At 27.8% G+C, this 7,500-nt stretch overlaps 2 non-coding genes across 2 annotated transcripts; both read left to right on the top strand.

Moving 5' to 3' along the window:
* The first annotated feature begins 4,375 nt into the window (after positions 1–4,375).
* Positions 4,376–6,365, top strand: LOC128923993 (small subunit ribosomal RNA). The gene has a single exon (XR_008472704.1). It is a non-coding gene; the product is annotated as a small subunit ribosomal RNA (ribosomal RNA).
* A 509-nt stretch (positions 6,366–6,874) lies between these two features.
* Positions 6,875–7,053, top strand: LOC128923991 (5.8S ribosomal RNA). The gene has a single exon (XR_008472702.1). It is a non-coding gene; the product is annotated as a 5.8S ribosomal RNA (ribosomal RNA).
* Positions 7,054–7,500: the final 447 nt, after the last annotated feature.

Below are 7,500 nucleotides of genomic sequence, written 5' to 3'. Positions count from 1 at the left end.
TTACAATATACTGAAAAACAATTGTGAAATATACAAAAATTAATATATTGTATAGTTGTTAGAGAGAATCTTATAACATAAAGATACAGATTTTTGAACGCAAAGTACTTTATTTCTCAATATTCATTGAGAACATAAGGTAGTGTTATATAGATTGTTATCAAACGACTATTACAATATACTGAAAAACAATTGTGAAATATACAAAAATTAATATATTGTATAGTTGTTAGAGAGAATCTTATAACATAAAGATACAGATTTTTGAACGCAAAGTACTTTATTTCTCAATATTCATTGAGAACATAAGGTAGTGTTATATAGATTGTTATCAAACGACTATTACAATATACTGAAAAACAATTGTGAAATATACAAAAATTAATATATTGTATAGTTGTTAGAGAGAATCTTATAACATAAAGATACAGATTTTTGAACGCAAAGTACTTTATTTCTCAATATTCATTGAGAACATAAGGTAGTGTTATATAGATTGTTATCAAACGACTATTACAATATACTGAAAAACAATTGTGAAATATACAAAAATTAATATATTGTATAGTTGTTAGAGAGAATCTTATAACATAAAGATACAGATTTTTGAACGCAAAGTACTTTATTTCTCAATATTCATTGAGAACATAAGGTAGTGTTATATAGATTGTTATCAAACGACTATTACAATATACTGAAAAACAATTGTGAAATATACAAAAATTAATATATTGTATAGTTGTTAGAGAGAATCTTATAACATAAAGATACAGATTTTTGAACGCAAAGTACTTTATTTCTCAATATTCATTGAGAACATAAGGTAGTGTTATATAGATTGTTATCAAACGACTATTACAATATACTGAAAAACAATTGAAATATACAAAAATGAATATATAATGGTATATTGAATAGTTGTTAGAGAGAACCTTAACATAAAGATACAGCTTTGAACGCAAAGTTATCAAACGACTTTTACAATATACTGAAAAGCAATTGAAATATACAAAAATTAATATAATGGTATATTGTATAATATAAAAACTAAGTTTGGTTAAACGGCGGGCATAAAAATGATTTTATTTACGTAGCCAAATGCATCGTCATCTTATTAGTGACGCGCAAAAAGGAATTCAGGAGATTCCTACTGTCCCTATTTGCGAAGAGCCGAAACCACATATAAAGAGCCAAAACGCCGAAACCACGTATATTTGCATATAAAAAAAACTAAGTTTGGTTAAACGGCGGGCATAAAAATGATTTTATTTACGTAGCCAAATGCATCGTCATCTTATTAGTGACGCGCAAAAAGGAATTCAGGAGATTCCTACTGTCCCTATTTGCGAAGAGCCGAAACCACATATAAAGAGCCAAAAGGCCGAAAAAACGTATATTTGCATATAAAAAAAACTAAATTTGGTTAAACGGCGGGCATAAAAATGATTTTATTTACGTAGCCAAATGCATCGTCATCTTATTAGTGACGCGCAAAAAGGAATTCAGGAGATTCCTACTGTCCCTATTTGCGAAGAGCCGAAACCACATATAAAGAGCCAAAACGCCGAAACCACGTATATTTGCATATAAAAAAAACTAAGTTTGGTTAAACGGCGGGCATAAAAATGATTTTATTTACGTAGCCAAATGCATCGTCATCTTATTAGTGACGCGCAAAAAGGAATTCAGGAGATTCCTACTGTCCCTATTTGCGAAGAGCCGAAACCCCATATAAAGAGCCAAAACGCCGAAACCACGTTCATACAAGTAAAAAAATTTCATATAAATACTAAATAATTTTCATATAGATACTAAGTTTATGAATTCATACAAGTAAATAATTTTCATATAAATACTAAATAATTTTCATATAGATACTAAGTTAATGAATTCATACAAGTTAAAAATTTTCATATAAATACTAAATAATTTTCATATAGATACTAAGTTAATGAATTCATACAAGTTAAAAATTTTCATATAAATACTAAATAATTTTCATATAGATACTAAGTTTATGAATTCATACAAGTAAAAAATTTTCATATAAATACTAAATAATTTTCATATAGATACTAAGTTTATGAATTCATACAAGTAAATAATTTTCATATAAATACTAAATAATTTTCATATAGATACTTAATAAATTTCATATAAATACTAATTAATTTTCATATAGATACTAAGTTAATGAATTCATACAAGTTAAAAATTTTCATATAAATACTAAATAATTTTCATATAGATACTAAGTTTATGAATTCATACAAGTAAAAAATTTTCATATAAATACTAAATAATTTTCATATAGATACTAAGTTAATGAATTCATACAAGTTAAAAATTTTCATATAAATACTAAATAATTTTCATATAGATACTAAGTTTATGAATTCATACAAGTAAAAAATGTTCATATAAATACTAAATAATTTTCATATAGATACTAAGTTTATGAATTCATACAAGTAAAAAATTTTCATATAAATACTAAATAATTTTCATATAGATACTAAGTTTATGAATTCATACAAGTTAAAAATTTTCATATAAATACTAAATAATTTTCATATAGATACTAAGTTTATGAATTCATACAAGTAAAAAATTTTCATATAAATACTAAATAATTTTCATATAGATACTAAGTTTATGAATTCATACAAGTAAATAATTTTCATATAAATACTAAATAATTTTCATATAGATACTAAGTTAATGAATTCATACAAGTTAAAAATTTTCATATAAATACTAAATAATTTTCATATAGATACTAAGTTAATGAATTCATACAAGTTAAAAATTTTCATATAAATACTAAATAATTTTCATATAGATACTAAGTTAATGAATTCATACAAGTTAAAAATTTTCATATAAATACTAAATAATTTTCATATAGATACTAAGTTTATGAATTCATACAAGTAAATAATTTTCATATAAATACTAAATAATTTTCATATAGATACTAAGTTAATGAATTCATACAAGTTAAAAATTTTCATATAAATACTAAATAATTTTCATATAGATACTAAGTTAATGAATTCATACAAGTTAAAAATTTTCATATAAATACTAAATAATTTTCATATAGATACTAAGTTTATGAATTCATACAAGTAAAAAATTTTCATATAAATACTAAATAATTTTCATATAGATACTAAGTTTATGAATTCATACAAGTAAATAATTTTCATATAAATACTAAATAATTTTCATATAGATACTTAATAAATTTCATATAAATACTAATTAATTTTCATATAGATACTAATTTTCATATAAGTACTAAGTGTATGAATTCATACAACTAAATAATTTTCATATAAGTACAAAAAATTTAAAAAAAAAAATAAATGTTAAGCTATTTTTGATGTTGTAATATTTCTTATAAGCATAATGCTCATAGAAAATGATATAAATTACTTGTATATATATGAATTTAAAACTTTTATATGGTTAAAAAGATTTTCTCCATACGATTTCCGGTTGGTGAGGTGTACGTGGCAGAAAACATATATGTTGTATGAAACTTCAACATTAGTACTTGTATGAAAATTTTAATACTTGTATGAAATTGCATACTTAGTACTTATATGAAAATTATTTTCATATATTTATAAAAGTATTTAAGTGTAATATATAAATGAGAGCAAAAAAATTTATTCCTGGTTTGCTACAGTTGGTTTAAATAGAAATAATTTTGTTAATAATGAAATGTTATTAATTGAGATTATTCTTCTATACCTAACATAATGTAGTCGTTTTTTTTTTAATTTAACTTTTTTTGGGGTTTGTTCTTCTATTCACATAAAATATATGTGGGTAAAGAATAAAATTCAATAAAGTTAAATATTTATATTATTACGCTCGAATACTTTCATATCATATATGAAATAAAATGAAAAATAATTGAATTGAAATTATTAATTTCAAATCAAAAGAAAAACGTATATACTCTTAAAAAAAGATATATACACTATATGCATTGAAATAAAGTAAAATGTATAAAAAATGATATTATTTGAAAGTTTAACAAATACAAGAAGAAACATCGTCCTTACATTAATAATTATATTATATATGTATAGAGAACGAAAATTCTTTCTCACGATAAGATACACAGTCTCAAAGTCCGAATAAGACCGCAATAAATAATACAATAATATGAAATTTAAATGACATGAAGTAAATTATTTAATCCGACCATAGTAGAAGAAATTTCATAATTATTTATTGTCGCGATTTCGTTCTCCTTTGCATTGTGTATATGTCGTGTACTTAATTTTCAAATATTGAAAATATCATTATAAAAATTTATATAGTATAAAAAATATTATATAAATGAATAAAAAATATTATTCTGGTTGATCCTGCCAGTAGTTATATGCTTGTCTCAAAGATTAAGCCATGCATGTCTAAGTACAAACAAATTAAAAGTGAAACCGCAAAAGGCTCATTATATCAGTTATGGTTCCATAGATCGTTAACAGTTACTTGGATAACTGTGGTAATTCTAGAGCTAATACATGCAAAATAAACACGGACCTTTTGGAACGTGTGCTTTTATTAGGCTAAAACCAAGCGATCGTAAGATCGTTATATTGGTTGAACTCTAGATAACTTGCAGATCGTATGGTCTCGTACCGACGACAGATCTTTCAAATGTCTGCCCTATCAACTTTTGATGGTAGTATCTAGGACTACCATGGTTGCAACGGGTAACGGGGAATCAGGGTTCGATTCCGGAGAGGGAGCCTGAGAAACGGCTACCACATCTAAGGAAGGCAGCAGGCGCGTAAATTACCCACTCCCAGTTCGGGGAGGTAGTGACGAAAAATAACAATACAGGACTCATATCCGAGGCCCTGTAATTGGAATGAGTACACTTTAAATCCTTTAACAAGGACCTATTGGAGGGCAAGTCTGGTGCCAGCAGCCGCGGTAATTCCAGCTCCAATAGCGTATATTAAAGTTGTTGCGGTTAAAACGTTCGTAGTTGAATTTGTGCTTCATACGGGTAGTACAGCTATAATTGTGGTATGTACATTACCTTATGTATGCAAGCGTATTACCGGTGGAGTTCTTATATGTAATTAATACAATGTATTTTTTATATATTCCTCCTATTTAAACCTGCTTCAGTGCTCTTCATCGAGTGTTGTTGTGGGCCGGTACAATTACTTTGAACAAATTAGAGTGCTTAAAGCAGGCTCCAAATGCCTGAATATTTTGTGCATGGAATAATGAAATAAGACCTCTGTTCTACTTTCATTGGTTTTTAGATCAAGAGGTAATGATTAATAGAAGCAGTTTGGGGGCATTAGTATTACGACGCGAGAGGTGAAATTCTTGGACCGTCGTAAGACTAACTTAAGCGAAAGCATTTGCCAAAGATGTTTTCATTAATCAAGAACGAAAGTTAGAGGTTCGAAGGCGATCAGATACCGCCCTAGTTCTAACCATAAACGATGCCAGCTAGCAATTGGGTGTAGCTACTACTATGGCTCTCTCAGTCGCTTCCCGGGAAACCAAAGCTTTTGGGCTCCGGGGGAAGTATGGTTGCAAAGCTGAAACTTAAAGGAATTGACGGAAGGGCACCACCAGGAGTGGAGCCTGCGGCTTAATTTGACTCAACACGGGAAAACTTACCAGGTCCGAACATAAGCGTGTAAGACAGATTGATAGCTCTTTCTCGAATCTATGGGTGGTGGTGCATGGCCGTTCTTAGTTCGTGGAGTGATTTGTCTGGTTAATTCCGATAACGAACGAGACTCAAATATATTAAATAGATGCTTTCAGGATTATGGTGTTGAAGCTTATATAGCCTTCATTCATGAGTTCATCTTGAATGTGCAAGTGTTTGAATGTGTTTATATAAGTGGAGCCGTACCTGTTGGTTTGTCCCATTATAAGGACACTAGCTTCTTAAATGGACAAATTGCGTCTAGCAGTAACGAGATTGAGCAATAACAGGTCTGTGATGCCCTTAGATGTCCTGGGCTGCACGCGCGCTACAATGAAAGTATCAACGTGTATTTCCTAGACCGAGAGGTCCGGGTAAACCGCTGAACCACTTTCATGCTTGGGATTGTGAACTGAAACTGTTCACATGAACTTGGAATTCCCAGTAAGTGTGAGTCATTAACTCGCATTGATTACGTCCCTGCCCTTTGTACACACCGCCCGTCGCTACTACCGATTGAATTATTTAGTGAGGTCTCCGGACGTGATCACTGTGACGCCTTGTGTTTCACGGTTGTTTCGCAAAAGTTGACCGAACTTGATTATTTAGAGGAAGTAAAAGTCGTAACAAGGTTTCCGTAGGTGAACCTGCGGAAGGATCATTATTGTGTTCCTATCCGTAAATATTATAAAAAAACAAACAAACAAACAAACAAACAAACAAACAAAAAAAGAATAAAAAAGAAAAATTATTTTCTTTTTTTTCTTTTCATTCATTTATTTGAATGTTTTTCTTTTTTTTCTTTTTTTTTTTACTCCTTGTATTGTAGTATAATGAAAATTATATCGCATACATTGTATTTGAACGCAACAAACCTTTAAACATATATAGTTGTACTTATTATTTATAAAAATAATATAAATGATAAGTTAATTTGTTCTCATTAACGTGTAATTCCTTAAAAATATATAGAAATTAAATAAAATGTAATAAAAAAGGAATTACTGTTTTTGTTGGACTAAGACATGCGCAACTTGTAAATGTTTGGGTTGAAAATTACAATTTATTGAAAGATGTTTTAAAATAATTTATATATTATATACGAAAACGAAATGTTATTCTTTCAATAAATTAAAAACTCTTGACGTTAAATTAAAATAAACAAAAAATTATCACTCTAAGCGGTGGATCACTCGGCTCATGGGTCGATGAAGAACGCAGCTAACTGTGCGTCATCGTGTGAACTGCAGGACACATGAACATCGACATTTTGAACGCATATTGCAGTCCATGCTGTTATGTACTTTAATTAATTTTAAAGTGCTGCTTGGACTACATATGGTTGAGGGTTGTAAGACTATGCTAAATTAGTTGCTTATTCTTTTAGTCAATTAAAAGAATTTAAGCACATGGTATATTACTGGATTGTATTTTTCAATCCATAATATTAATAGCATAAAAAGAAATATAGAAAATATATTCTTGAACACCTCATATTTGAACGAAATTTTATAATAAATAAGAATCTTAGTATTCCCAAAAACAATAAAATTTCAATATTATTATTTCAAATAATATATACATTTAGAGGAACGTCTAGCATAAAATATTATTTTATTCTAGGATTGCCTTAAATGTAAAAAACCAAGAAAATAATATTGTTGTTATAATGAAGTAAGTAGTACGGGATGAAAAGATTGAATATTTATTATTAAGAAAATTATATTGGTGTTAAGAAATAATTATGTATGTTTCTTTAAAATAGCAAAAAGCTAAAATATAAAATAAATATAAATATT

The sequence above is a fragment of the Zeugodacus cucurbitae genome, unplaced genomic scaffold (assembly GCF_028554725.1).
Source record: "Zeugodacus cucurbitae isolate PBARC_wt_2022May unplaced genomic scaffold, idZeuCucr1.2 ctg00000165.1, whole genome shotgun sequence".
Classification (NCBI taxonomy): Eukaryota; Metazoa; Arthropoda; class Insecta; order Diptera; family Tephritidae; genus Zeugodacus; species Zeugodacus cucurbitae.
Note: the sequence above shows the minus strand (reverse complement) of the source record. Positions and strands in the feature narration are given on the sequence as shown.